The 13,730-nt window shown below is 42.8% G+C and overlaps 8 non-coding genes across 8 annotated transcripts; 2 read left to right on the forward strand and 6 right to left on the reverse strand.

The window, feature by feature from the left end:
- Positions 1-6,947: 6,947 nt before the first annotated feature.
- On the reverse strand, positions 6,948-7,021 carry trnat-agu (transfer RNA threonine (anticodon AGU)). The gene has a single exon. It is a non-coding gene; the product is annotated as a tRNA-Thr (tRNA).
- Positions 7,022-9,006: 1,985 nt separating this feature from the next.
- On the reverse strand, positions 9,007-9,080 carry trnat-ugu (transfer RNA threonine (anticodon UGU)). Its single transcript has one exon. It is a non-coding gene; the product is annotated as a tRNA-Thr (tRNA).
- A 110-nt stretch (positions 9,081-9,190) lies between these two features.
- Positions 9,191-9,264, forward strand: trnat-cgu (transfer RNA threonine (anticodon CGU)). Its single transcript has one exon. It is a non-coding gene; the product is annotated as a tRNA-Thr (tRNA).
- Positions 9,265-9,629: 365 nt separating this feature from the next.
- trnat-agu (transfer RNA threonine (anticodon AGU)) lies at positions 9,630-9,703 on the reverse strand. The gene has a single exon. It is a non-coding gene; the product is annotated as a tRNA-Thr (tRNA).
- A 1,988-nt stretch (positions 9,704-11,691) lies between these two features.
- Positions 11,692-11,765, reverse strand: trnat-ugu (transfer RNA threonine (anticodon UGU)). The gene has a single exon. It is a non-coding gene; the product is annotated as a tRNA-Thr (tRNA).
- A 110-nt stretch (positions 11,766-11,875) lies between these two features.
- Positions 11,876-11,949, forward strand: trnat-cgu (transfer RNA threonine (anticodon CGU)). Its single transcript has one exon. It is a non-coding gene; the product is annotated as a tRNA-Thr (tRNA).
- Positions 11,950-12,314: 365 nt separating this feature from the next.
- trnat-agu (transfer RNA threonine (anticodon AGU)) lies at positions 12,315-12,388 on the reverse strand. Its single transcript has one exon. It is a non-coding gene; the product is annotated as a tRNA-Thr (tRNA).
- A 251-nt stretch (positions 12,389-12,639) lies between these two features.
- trnat-agu (transfer RNA threonine (anticodon AGU)) lies at positions 12,640-12,713 on the reverse strand. The gene has a single exon. It is a non-coding gene; the product is annotated as a tRNA-Thr (tRNA).
- Between the last annotated feature and the right edge of the window lie 1,017 nt (positions 12,714-13,730).

The raw sequence follows: 13,730 nt of genomic DNA on the forward strand, positions 1-13,730 counted from the left end.
GAATTTATTTAATATTAATTTCTAGTATCAGCTGATGTTTGCTGGAGCCACAGCTGTAAAGCTGCTGGTCATGATGTCGGTTTGGATATGTGGTGAGAGGGAAACATGAAGATGAAACCAGGAGATGTCCTTACTGAATCATCAGAGCTGAACAGGTGATGGAGAAACAGGTTTACCTTTTAGGTGACATGAATGAGTTGAAGTTATGAACTGTTTCTGAGAGACAAATAACACCAGGATCCTTTTCTAAGCAGCTGACAGCTGGTAACTGTGCAGGGGCGGGTCTAGCAAAGTTTTGCCAGGGGTCCATGTAGGGCATTAACGGGGAGAGGGGGGCACAAAGAAATACTTTCTTATTCTCATTTAAAATGTCTCGCTTTTAAAAAAATAATTATCTGAGTCTTACAACAAACGATTGATAGATTGATACATATATACCATAAGAACAGTGTACATCACTGTCACAACAGTGTTTGTTTTCATTCAAAGGCTTTATGATTTTTCCTATAATGGCGGGCTAGTCAAAATGCCTGGGCTGATTTTCTGTCCCAGTCCAGCCCTGTATGCAGCTCATCTGCAGTCTGGTGTTACCTACATCTTCCTATTCAGAAGGCAGAATTTCCGAGTTCTGAGTACAATCAAAGCACCACGACTGCAGTTTTTGTGTTGGATGTAAAAAGCAGGCTAGGATAGAATCAGGCGTGGGATTTCTCTCGTGGAAATGTGCACGTTATCATATCCTTTCTATTGGTAGGTGGCACAGTGCACCTGTGGCAAGTAAGCAAGCTAGAAGACTGGCAAAGTTATGGAAGCAACACATTAACAAGAGAATTCTGAGTAAAACCAAAGTTACTTTCCCTAGTAACTAGTTACTCTGAAAGTAACGAGTAACTTGAAGTAACTGAGTTACTTTTGATAGAAGTAACTAGTAATGTAACTAAGTTACTAATTTAAAGTAACTTACCCAACACTGATTGCCAGTCCATAGACCAGATGTACAATTTGGCAGATGGGATAAATTAGTTAGTAGATTTATTTGGAAAGGGACAAAGCCAAGAGTAAGATTTAAAATACTCCAACTAAGAAAAGAAAGAGGAGGACTCGCCCTCCCGAACTTCAAGGAATACTTCTATGCAGCCCAGCTGAGATATATTGTTTACTGGTGCTCACCGGACTGCACCTCAAAATGGAGGCATATGGAGATAAATTACTGTTCATCATATCATCCACAAGCAAGATTGGGAGAAGAAACTATACAGTCTACGCACGCAAATCCTATTATTGAATTCACTTTTAAACTCTGGTGGATTATAGCGACGAAATATAGAATCATAGAAGACTGTAAACTGCTGATTCGGCCTGTATATTCACAAAAAAGGGTACTCCTTCTTCAGTCGGCCGCAGACCTTTGGTCATGGAGGAGGTCTGGCTGTGGTGCACTGAAATTGGTTTCACTGTTATTCATTAATGGTTGAAAATTTTTCATCATTTGAACTACAGCTGGTTAAAATTGGAATCAAAGATCTGTGTTACTGTGCTGTAGTGTATCGTCCTCCTGGACCCAACAGTCCATTTTTAAAGGAGTTCAGTGACTTTTTATCTTCCATCTTGAAGCTGTGCAGATTGTTAATAATTGGGGATTTTTACATACACATTGATGATGACTCTGACCTCTTTGCCAGAGGTTTTCTTAGTATCATGGACTCTTTTCATTTCACACAGCATGTGTCTTTCTCTGTGTCTTCCTCTAAGTTCAGATCCTTCGTCACCTCTCTCACCTATGGGGTGCCACAGGGCTCTGTCTTGGGACTGTTACTGTTTCTGTTGTGCGTACTCCCTCTTCTGCAACTTCTTAGCTCTTTTACAGATATTTTGTATTATTGTTACGCAGATAATATTCAGCTATATATCTCTTTTAGGCCACCTGATGTTTCTAAGCTTCAGATCTTGCAGTCCTGCTTAGATTCTGTTAGGGATTGGCTGGCTGATAATTATCTTCAACTAAATGCTGATAAAACGGAAGTCATTGTCTTTGCTCCTGAGAAATTTGCTCCACTCGTGGTTAAAAATCTAGGCCCTCTTGCTTCTTATATTAAACCCTCCATTAGGATCCTTGGTTTTACATTTGACCCAGCTCTGACGCTGGACACACACGTTACATCTTTGGTTCGCTCTTGTTTTTACCATTTAAGAAATATTGCTAAGCTGAGTCCCATTATGTCATGCGCCGAATTGGAAATGATTATTCATGCTTTTGTTTCATCTCGCTTAGACTATTGTACAGTGAGTGCAGAATTATTAGGCAAATGAGTATTTTGTCCACATCCTCCTCTTCATGCATGTTGTCTTACTCCAAGCTGTATAGGCTCGAAAGCCTACTACCAATTAAGCATATTAGATGATGTGCATCTCTGTAATGAGAAGGGGTGTGGTCTAATGACATCAACACCCTATATCAGGTGTGCATAATTATTAGGCAACGTCCTTTCCTTTGGCAAAATGGGTCGAAAGAAGGACTTGACAGGCTCAGAAAAGTCAAAAATAGTGAGATATCTTGCAGAGGGATGCAGCAGTCTCAAAATTGCAAAGCTTCTGAAGCGTGATCATCGAACAATCAAGCATTTCATTCAAAATAGTCAACAGGGTCGCAAGAAGCGTGTGGAAAAACCAAGGCGCAAAATAACTGCCCATGAACTGAGAAAAGTCAAGCGTGCAGCTGCCAAGATGCCACTTGCCACCAGTTTGGCCATATTTCAGAGCTGCAACATCACTGGAGTGCCCAAAAGCACAAGGTGTGCAATACTCAGAGACATGGCCAAGGTAAGAAAGGCTGAAAGACGACCACCACTGAACAAGACACACAAGCTGAAACGTCAAGACTGGGCCAAGAAATATCTCAAGACTGGTTTTTCTAAGGTTTTATGGACCGATGAAATGAGAGTGAGTCTTGATGGGCCAGATGGATGGGCCCGTGGCTGGATTGGTAAAGGGCAGAGAGCTCCAGTCCCACTCAGACGCCAGCAAGGTGGAGGTGGAGTACTGGTTTGGGCTGGTATCATCAAAGATGAGCTTGTGGGGCCTTTTCGGGTTGAGGATGGAGTCAAGCTCAACTCCCAGTCCTACTGCCAGTTTCTGGAAGACACCTTCTTCAAGCAGTGGTACAGGAAGAAGTCTGCATCCTTCAAGAAAAACATGATTTTCATGCAGGACAATGCTCCATCACACGCGTCCAAGTACTCCACAGCGTGGCTGCAAGAAAGGGTATAAAAGAAGAAGAACTAATGACATGGCCTCCTTGTTCACCTGATCTGAACCCCATTGAGAACCTGTGGTCCATCATCAAATGTGAGATTTACAAGGAGGGAAAACAGTACACCTCTCTGAACAGTGTCTGGGAGGCTGTGGTTGCTGCTGCACGCAATGTTGATGGTGAACAGATCAAAACACTGACAGAATCCATGGATGGCAGGCTTTTGAGTGTCCTTGCAAAGAAAGGTGGCTATATTGGTCGCTGATTTGTTTTTGTTTTGTTTTTGAATGTCAGAAATGTATATTTGTGAATGTGGAGATGTTATATTGGTGTCACTGGTAAAAATAAATAATTGAAATGGGTATATATTTGTTTTTTGTTAAGTTGCCTAATAATTATGCACAGTAATAGTCACCTGCACACACAGATATCCCCCTAAAATAGCTAAAACTAAAAACAAACAAAAACTACTTCCAAAAACATTCAGCTTTGATATTAATGAGTGTTTTGGGTTCATTGAGAACATGGTTGTTGTTCAATAATAACATTATTCCTCAAAAATACAACTTGCCTAATAATTCTGCACTCCCTGTAATTCCTTGTTTACTTGCTTAAGTAATGCCTCCCTGGAACGACTGCAGGGTGTTCAGAATGCTGCTGCTAGGCTTCTGACAAAGCATCACAAATACTCCCATGTCACGCCCCTGCTGATTCAGCTGCATTGGCTCCCTGTCAAGTTCAGGGTCCATTTTAAGATTATAATCATGACTTATAGGGCCCTCACTAAATCGGCTCCAAGCGGTTCAAAATGCTGCAGCAAGGCTTTTAACCCACAGCAATAAATTTTCCCATATCACTCCTATACTAAAATCCTTGCATAGGCTTCCGATTGGGTATAGATATAAGTTTAAAATCCTCACCTTTACGTTTATGTCTCTACAAGGTGAGGCCCCCATCTATATCTCGGAGCTTCTCAAACCCTATTCTCCAAAGCGAACTCTTAGATCCACTGATAGTGGTCGTCTATCTATTCCACGGACTCGTCTGAAAACAAAGAGGGATCACGCTTTTCAAACCCTGGCTCCAATACTGTGGAACGGTTTACCCTCCTCACTACGCACCATCGACACGGTGGCCTCTTTTAAAAAACAGCTTAAAACTCATCTGTTTAGACAGGCATTTGGGTAATATGTTGTCTTATTTTATATTTATATTGTACTATTGCTTGTTTGATATGCTTTTATATTTCCTCTAATATTGTTCGTTTGACATGTCTTTATGTGAAGCACTTTGTAACAGCGTTTTTGTCTTAAAAAGTGCTATATAAATAAATTTTACTTACTTACTACTTACCCTGCACGGTGTAGCTCCAACTTAAATCAGTGATCTTCTTCCTTATCGCCCCAGCAGGTCCCTGAGGTCTTGTGACCAGGGCTTGCTGGTTGTCCAGCATACCAGGTTAAAAACAAAAGGTGACAGAGCGTCAGCGGCTCCCAGACTCTGGAACTCACTCCCTTTGAGTTTGAGATCTGTGGACTCAGTCATGTCTTTTAAAAAGCAGTTAAAAACGTATCTAGAAAAGCGCTATACAAATGCAGGCCATTTACCATTTACAGGCCATCTGTTTAACCTTGCTTTTGGTTGATTTTGTTTTTTAGAGGTTGTATGTCCGTTTCTGCTTCTGTGAAGCACTTTGTGATTTTTATCTTGAAAGGTGCTATATAAATAAAATTTTACTTACTTACTTGCCATCGCACTCCGCAGCTGCGGGGAGATACTGGGATGTGGAGGAAAGCTATATATAGTTATTGTAGCTGACAGAGTGACATTACCTGCAGGGTCACAGCTGCTCACACCTGAGAAGGACAGATGTTCATGAGGATCTCCATCAACATCTGATTTAACATATTTTTCCCTTTTTTAAATTCTTGACTCGATTGGGAATATTTTGTTTTATTTTGCTGTAGTCGATAAAAGATCAACTCAAACACCTGTTATATTATTGATACATTATGATAATTAAGAACTCTGTTTATGTCCTAAATGTATCCAGATATATAAGAAAACCAAATCTGAGCCAACAGTTTAGAGCTATTTCCCACAGTGAGACACACACACACACACACACACACACACACACACACACACAGAGCGTGTGAAAACATTCCTGGGAACGGAGCGTCTGTACGTAACCTTTATTCAGTTGCTAATTTTACACAACAATGAAACAATACTCACACACCCATTAGTGATGCAGAGAGGTTCACACTCTCAGAGCTGTTTCTGCTCAGCAGCTGCTCAGACTTCTGGTGTCGTCACGTTCACACACTTTAACCTGCTGAAAATGAACTCTGAGCAGAGAAGACTGACAAAACTGGATCAAAGTTGCGGGCTAGCATTAATATTCATTGAAAAAAAATCTTCCTCCAAATATAACAAGGAATCTTTTCTTATGGACTCAAACAAGTTTTGCTGAAAAACTGAATATGGAACAAGCAAAGCTTAATACTAAACAATATATATAATTTATATAAACGTATATATAACTTAATATTGCACACATGCAAAATCAAAATTCCAATTAAATAACACATCAGTGGAATTCATTTCTTAAATAAAAAAATATATTTGCAGCCTTCTGAATTAAATTTTATCATTTTATCATTTATCAAATTTTCATCATATTCTCCCACCTGTCCAGAAAGCTCCTGTTTTCTGCCTTTCTTTTTGCCATTTTGGGATAGGTAGCATGGCAGTATTTGCATGGTTGCTATGACTATGGTCAACAGAGGAGAGGGTGCTAATGGGTCCTGTCATGACTGACGTGCCAAAACACCAATAGAGCATTCTGGGAATTGTAGTATTAGCAGTACATTCACTGTATAATACTGGCAGGCCAGCTCTAATAGTAATTTTGTATGACTTCACGGGCCAAATGTAATTAGGCTGCGGGCCAAATTTGGCCCGCGGGCCAGAGTTTGACACCTATGATATAGGAGATGATGGTCTTCTTAGTCACAGAGAAGTAGGAACCAGGAAACATGAAGAAGCAGAGCATGCAGGAAGAGGAAACCTTTTGTGATTGGTGAGTCTCCACTGTGTGAACACAGGGTCGCTCAGACTAAGTCAGATCCTAAATGCTCAGCCTGAGTCTTTAGATGTAGTGAAATGGTTCCAGTCCCTCAGTTCACTTCATTATTCCCATCTGTTACTGGGTTGAGCTTTACTTTGACACATGTACCACAGCTCATCTTTGACATTCTGATTTAATATTCTTGTTTTTGCCATTATTTTTTTCATGATATTTTTTATATGTATTGAGTAGAGCTACTAGGGTGTCCTTTGCTGTGTAGACACACCCATCCAGCAGGAGGCGCTTTGACTTAATTTACAAACAGGAGATCCTTGAATCAAATCCCAGATTTGGATATAATGAAGATTTAGACATGACCAAGACATCAATATTGGGTGAACAACCCTCAGAAGCTCCACTAGCGGTTTAATGCCTGGGACCCTCCAGCATTTGTTCTAGAACTGAAGAAGCTTGTCGGATCGGGTGCAAAGAAGTTTTTAAAGCTCTCAAGAGTACCGTGAGGTGGATAACTGAGGACATACAAAGACTTTGAAAGATTTCCCAACTCCAAGATTAAGAATGCAATTAACACTGTGAAGAAGATGGTTTCAAATGGTAACAGGAAGGCACTGCTGGGATTTGAACCCAGGAGCTCCTGTTTACTAGACAGGCGCTTTGACCAGCTGAGCCACAGCTCCTCCTGCTGACAGGCAAACCGGTAATACCTGGTATTACCTGGTGCTGCAGAAGGAGACGAGTTCACTTTTTTAACTTTTGTGCACTATCAATGTAGGATATGGTCAAATAGTCCAACAAGTAACTTCCTGTTCCTCACTTCTTCAATGACCTCGGTGGAAACATCATAAGGTGAAGGAGAAGCTTTTGAGACTGATTCAACAGGGTGAGTCTGAACAAGTCCTCAAAACAACTCTATTTCCCTTGGCAAGGGTGGATTCCCGCACTTTACTGTCAAAGCTTTGTTTGTTTCGTAAAGCACTCTTTTGAATGTGCTCAATGGCTAACTGGTAGCTTTCTGCAAGACTCTCTCAGCTCTCCAGATCTAATTTCTGTTCACGTAGCCAATCGGAAAGAGACATCTGCAGCAGGGGGCATGGCCCAGCTACATCAGTTTGACAGAAATCTGCTGGTATTGCAGAGGCTCCAATAGCCAAACATTGTACTCGTGCAGACGATGGTACTGCTGCCTCCTCCTCAAGAGTTGAGGAATACTCATGTCTCTTGCATACTGCCTTTACTGCCTCGGTTGGAAAATCTGGCTCTTTGTTGCGGCGCAAGAGCTGTGCAGTAAAGCCTTCAATGGCATTTTCCTCATCATTAGAACTCTGATCAGATATATCACAGGCATGCAGATACGGACGTCTCAACAGCCCATCTGCATCTTGGTTGTCCTTCCCAGCACTATACTCAATGTCAAAATCAAAACTGGAAAGTACGGCCAACCAGCAATGCCCTACTGCGTCCAACTTTGCAGATGTTAAAACGTATGTGAGTGGATTATTGTCTGTCATCACTGTACATTTTACTCCATAGATACAGCGGAAAACGTTCTGGGTGACAGCCCACTTCACAGACAGGAAGTCAAGCTTGTGTGCAGGGTACCTTTGCTCGGACTTGGAGAGACCCCTACTGGCACAGGCAATGACTCTTAACTTGCTCTCCTGTTCTTGATATAGGGCTGCACCGAGAACATGGGCGCTTGCATCGGTGTGCACAATATAATGTTCTTTGGATCTGCAAACCCAAGAACAGGAGCTGTTGTGAGCTTGAGAATCAATGTCTTAAAAGTATCTTCAGCGGTTGGGGTCCATTTTTCGTGAAAAAGGCTTTTTGAGATCCGCACTGGTAGAAACCTTGTGGTTTCTGCCAGACAGACTGGATTTTCTCTTCAGTGGGAGGCAACCAGCACTTAAGTGATTAAGGGGTATTGCAAGCTTGGAATAGTCTTTTATAAACCTCCTGTAATATCCAGTGAACCCAAGGAAAGACTTAAGCTACTTGATGTTATCTGGTCTTGGCCAGGTAGTGAGGGCAGCTGGATCTGTTTTGAGCCCTTCTGATGATACAACATGGCTGAGATATTGGACAGATGTCCTGAAGAACTGACATTTCTCTGGCGACAGCTTTAAAGTAAATTCTTTCATCCTATGGAGGACCTTCAGCGATCATTCCTCATGGTTCTCAAGTGTAGCTGAGAAAGGAGTGACATCATCAAGAAAAACCGAGACCTGACTCAAATTCCTGCTGCCTATACACTTTTCCATAACATAAGAGGAAAGTAGAACACCTCCTTATGCTGTTTTTAATAGAGAACTCTTCGGCATTTATTTTAACACAACACCTAACAGTCTTACCTTCTCTTATCAGTAACTCGAATGATTTGCAGAATCTTGACAGTACTTTTGGGACGAAAGCTCAATATAACCCTGCCTCACCCAGTTTCTATACTGGTCCATTTATGTCTGTTGTCACAGTTGCGCAGTTTCATGTTTTAGTAGACTTTCAGTTTTGATGTTTTTCATCTGCATGTGGTGCACAGCTGCTGGGGTGTCCTTTGCTAAATCTTTAGTGCCTCCAAACTTCAGATTCAACAGATTACTTCCTTTTATTTTGACATTGAGGAAAAGTTGCCTACACAGAATTTCTTATTTTGAAATAGCTCAACAGGCACTGCTGGGATTTGAACCCAGGATCTCCTGTTTACAAGACAGGTGCTTTGACCGGCTAAGCTACAGTGCCTCCTTCAGGGAAGGGAAAAACCAAGTAACCTCTGCAGACACAGTTTTGAATCGGTTTGTCACATTTTTCCCCACCAGCTGTTGGACAGTAGCCAGAGGCACACAGCTCAAGGCGCTGTGGCTTAGCTGGCCAAAGCGCCTGTCTCGTAAACAGGAGATCCTGGGTTCAAATCCCAGCAGTGCCTTACCTCCCTACCAATGCCATTACATTTCATTAATGAGTGCTGATGGCGGGAAGCATTGGGCGTTATGCTTTGTCTCCTTCGTTTCCAAGAAGAGGACACAATGAAGATTTAGACATGCCCAAGACATCAATATTGGGTGAACAACCCTCAGAAGCTCCACTAGCGGTTTAATGCCTGGGACCCTCCAGCATTTGTTCTAGAACTGAAGAAGCTTCTCGGATCGGGTGCAAAGAAGCTTTTAAAGCTCTCAAGAGTACCGTGAGGTGGATAACTGAGGACATACAAAGACTTTGAAAGATTTCCCAACTCCAAGATTAAGAATGCAATTAACACTGTGAAGAAGATGGTTTCAAATGGTAACAGGAAGGCACTGCTGGGATTTGAACCCAGGATCTCCTGTTTACTAGACAGGCACTTTGACCAGCTAAGCCACAGCGCCTCCTGCTGTCAGGCAATCCGGTAATACCTGGTATTACCTGGTACTGCAGAAGGAGACGAGTTCACTTTTTTAACTTTTGTGCACTATCAATGTAGGATATGGTCAAATAGTCCAACAAGTAACTTCCTGTTCCTCACTTCTTCAATGACCTCGGTGGAAACATCATAAGGTGAAGGAGAAGCTTTTGAGACTGATTCAACAGGGTGAGTCTGAACAAGTCCTCAAAACAACTCTATTTCCCTTGGCAAGGGTGGATTCCCGCACTTTACTGTCAAAGCTTTGTTTGTTTCGTAAAGCACTCTTTTGAATGTGCTCAATGGCTAACTGGTAGCTTTCTGCAAGACTCTCTCAGCTCTCCAGATCTAATTTCTGTTCACGTAGCCAATCGGAAAGAGACATCTGCAGCAGGGGGCATGGCCCAGCTACATCAGTTTGACAGAAATCTGCTGGTATTGCAGAGGCTCCAATAGCCAAACATTGTACTCGTGCAGACGATGGTACTGCTGCCTCCTCCTCCTCAAGAGTTGAGGAATACTCATGTCTCTTGCATACTGCCTTTACTGCCTCGGTTGGAAAATCTGGCTCTTTGTTGCGGCGCAAGAGCTGTGCAGTAAAGCCTTCAATGGCATTTTCCTCATCATTAGAACTCTGATCAGATATATCACAGGCATGCAGATACGGACGTCTCAACAGCCCATCTGCATCTTGGTTGTCCTTCCCAGCACTATACTCAATGTCAAAATCAAAACTGGAAAGTACGGCCAACCAGCAATGCCCTACTGCGTCCAACTTTGCAGATGTTAAAACGTATGTGAGTGGATTATTGTCTGTCATCACTGTACATTTTACTCCATAGATACAGCGGAAAACGTTCTGGGTGACAGCCCACTTCACAGACAGGAAGTCAAGCTTGTGTGCAGGGTACCTTTGCTCGGACTTGGAGAGACCCCTACTGGCACAGGCAATGACTCTTAACTTGCTCTCCTGTTCTTGATATAGGGCTGCACCGAGAACATGGGCGCTTGCATCGGTGTGCACAATATAATGTTCTTTGGATCTGCAAACCCAAGAACAGGAGCTGTTGTGAGCTTGAGAATCAATGTCTTAAAAGTATCTTCAGCGGTTGGGGTCCATTTTTCGTGAAAAAGGCTTTTTGAGATCCGCACTGGTAGAAACCTTGTGGTTTCTGCCAGACAGACTGGATTTTCTCTTCAGTGGGAGGCAACCAGCACTTAAGTGATTAAGGGGTATTGCAAGCTTGGAATAGTCTTTTATAAACCTCCTGTAATATCCAGTGAACCCAAGGAAAGACTTAAGCTACTTGATGTTATCTGGTCTTGGCCAGGTAGTGAGGGCAGCTGGATCTGTTTTGAGCCCTTCTGATGATACAACATGGCTGAGATATTGGACAGATGTCCTGAAGAACTGACATTTCTCTGGCGACAGCTTTAAAGTAAATTCTTTCATCCTATGGAGGACCTTCAGCGATCATTCCTCATGGTTCTCAAGTGTAGCTGAGAAAGGAGTGACATCATCAAGAAAAACCGAGACCTGACTCAAATTCCTGCTGCCTATACACTTTTCCATAACATAAGAGGAAAGTAGAACACCTCCTTATGCTGTTTTTAATAGAGAACTCTTCGGCATTTATTTTAACACAACACCTAACAGTCTTACCTTCTCTTATCAGTAACTCGAATGATTTGCAGAATCTTGACAGTACTTTTGGGACGAAAGCTCAATATAACCCTGCCTCACCCAGTTTCTATACTGGTCCATTTATGTCTGTTGTCACAGTTGCGCAGTTTCATGTTTTAGTAGACTTTCAGTTTTGATGTTTTTCATCTGCATGTGGTGCACAGCTGCTGGGGTGTCCTTTGCTAAATCTTTAGTGCCTCCAAACTTCAGATTCAACAGATTACTTCCTTTTATTTTGACATTGAGGAAAAGTTGCCTACACAGAATTTCTTATTTTGAAATAGCTCAACAGGCACTGCTGGGATTTGAACCCAGGATCTCCTGTTTACAAGACAGGTGCTTTGACCGGCTAAGCTACAGTGCCTCCTTCAGGGAAGGGAAAAACCAAGTAACCTCTGCAGACACAGTTTTGAATCGGTTTGTCACATTTTTCCCCACCAGCTGTTGGACAGGAGCCAGAGGCACACAGCTCAAGGCGCTGTGGCTTAGCTGGCCAAAGCGCCTGTCTCGTAAACAGGAGATCCTGGGTTCAAATCCCAGCAGTGCCTTACCTCCCTACCAATGCCATTACATTTCATTAATGAGTGCTGATGGCGGGAAGCATTGGGCGTTATGCTTTGTCTCCTTCGTTTCCAAGAAGAGGACACAATGAAGATTTAGACATGCCCAAGACATCAATATTGGGTGAACAACCCTCAGAAGCTCCACTAGCGGTTTAATGCCTGGGACCCTCCAGCATTTGTTCTAGAACTGAAGAAGCTTCTCGGATCGGGTGCAAAGAAGTTTTTAAAGCTCTCAAGAGTACCGTGAGGTGGATAACTGAGGACATACAAAGACTTTGAAAGATTTCCCAACTCCAAGATTAAGAATGCAATTAACACTGTGAAGAAGATGGTTTCAAATGGTAACAGGAAGGCACTGCTGGGATTTGAACCCAGGATCTCCTGTTTACTAGACAGGCGCTTTGACCAGCTGAGCCACAGCGCCTCCTGCTGACAGGCAAACCGGTAATACCTGGTATTACCTGGTACTGCAGAAGGAGACGAGTTCAACTTTTTTTTACTTTTGTGCACTATAAATGTAAGATATGGTCAAATAGTCCAACAAGTAACTTCCTGTTCCTCACTTCGTCAATGACCTCAGTGGAAACATCATAAGGTGAAGGAGAAGCTTTTGAGACTGATTCAACAGGGTGAGTCTGAACACTGTGAAGAAGATGGTTTCAAATAGTAACAGGAAGGCACTGCTGGGATTTGAACCCAGGATCTCCTGTTTACTAGACAGGCACTTTGACCAGCTAAGCCACAGCGCCTCCTGCTGGCAGGCAATCCGGTAATACCTGGTATTACCTGGTACTGCAGAAGGAGACGAGTTCACTTTTTTAACTTTTGTGCACTATCAATGTAGGATATGGTCAAATAGTCCAACAAGTAACTTCCTGTTCCTCACTTCTTCAATGACCTCGGTGGAAACATCATAAGGTGAAGGAGAAGCTTTTGAGACTGATTCAACAGGGTGAGTCTGAACAAGTCCTCAAAACAACTCTATTTCCCTTGGCAAGGGTGGATTCCCGCACTTTACTGTCAAAGCTTTGTTTGTTTCGTAAAGCACTCTTTTGAATGTGCTCAATGGCTAACTGGTAGCTTTCTGCAAGACTCTCTCAGCTCTCCAGATCTAATTTCTGTTCACGTAGCCAATCGGAAAGAGACATCTGCAGCAGGGGGCATGGCCCAGCTACATCAGTTTGACAGAAATCTGCTGGTATTGCAGAGGCTCCAATAGCCAAACATTGTACTCGTGCAGACGATGGTACTGCTGCCTCCTCCTCAAGAGTTGAGGAATACTCATGTCTCTTGCATACTGCCTTTACTGCCTCGGTTGGAAAATCTGGCTCTTTGTTGCGGCGCAAGAGCTGTGCAGTAAAGCCTTCAATGGCATTTTCCTCATCATTAGAACTCTGATCAGATATATCACAGGCATGCAGATACGGACGTCTCAACAGCCCATCTGCATCTTGGTTGTCCTTCCCAGCACTATACTCAATGTCAAAATCAAAACTGGAAAGTACGGCCAACCAGCAATGCCCTACTGCGTCCAACTTTGCAGATGTTAAAACGTATGTGAGTGGATTATTGTCTGTCATCACTGTACATTTTACTCCATAGATACAGCGGAAAACGTTCTGGGTGACAGCCCACTTCACAGACAGGAAGTCAAGCTTGTGTGCAGGGTACCTTTGCTCGGACTTGGAGAGACCCCTACTGGCACAGGCAATGACTCTTAACTTGCTCTCCTGTTCTTGATATAGGGCTGCACCGAGAACATGGGC

This window comes from Maylandia zebra, linkage group LG13 (genome assembly GCF_041146795.1).
Source record: "Maylandia zebra isolate NMK-2024a linkage group LG13, Mzebra_GT3a, whole genome shotgun sequence".
Classification (NCBI taxonomy): domain Eukaryota; kingdom Metazoa; phylum Chordata; class Actinopteri; order Cichliformes; family Cichlidae; genus Maylandia; species Maylandia zebra.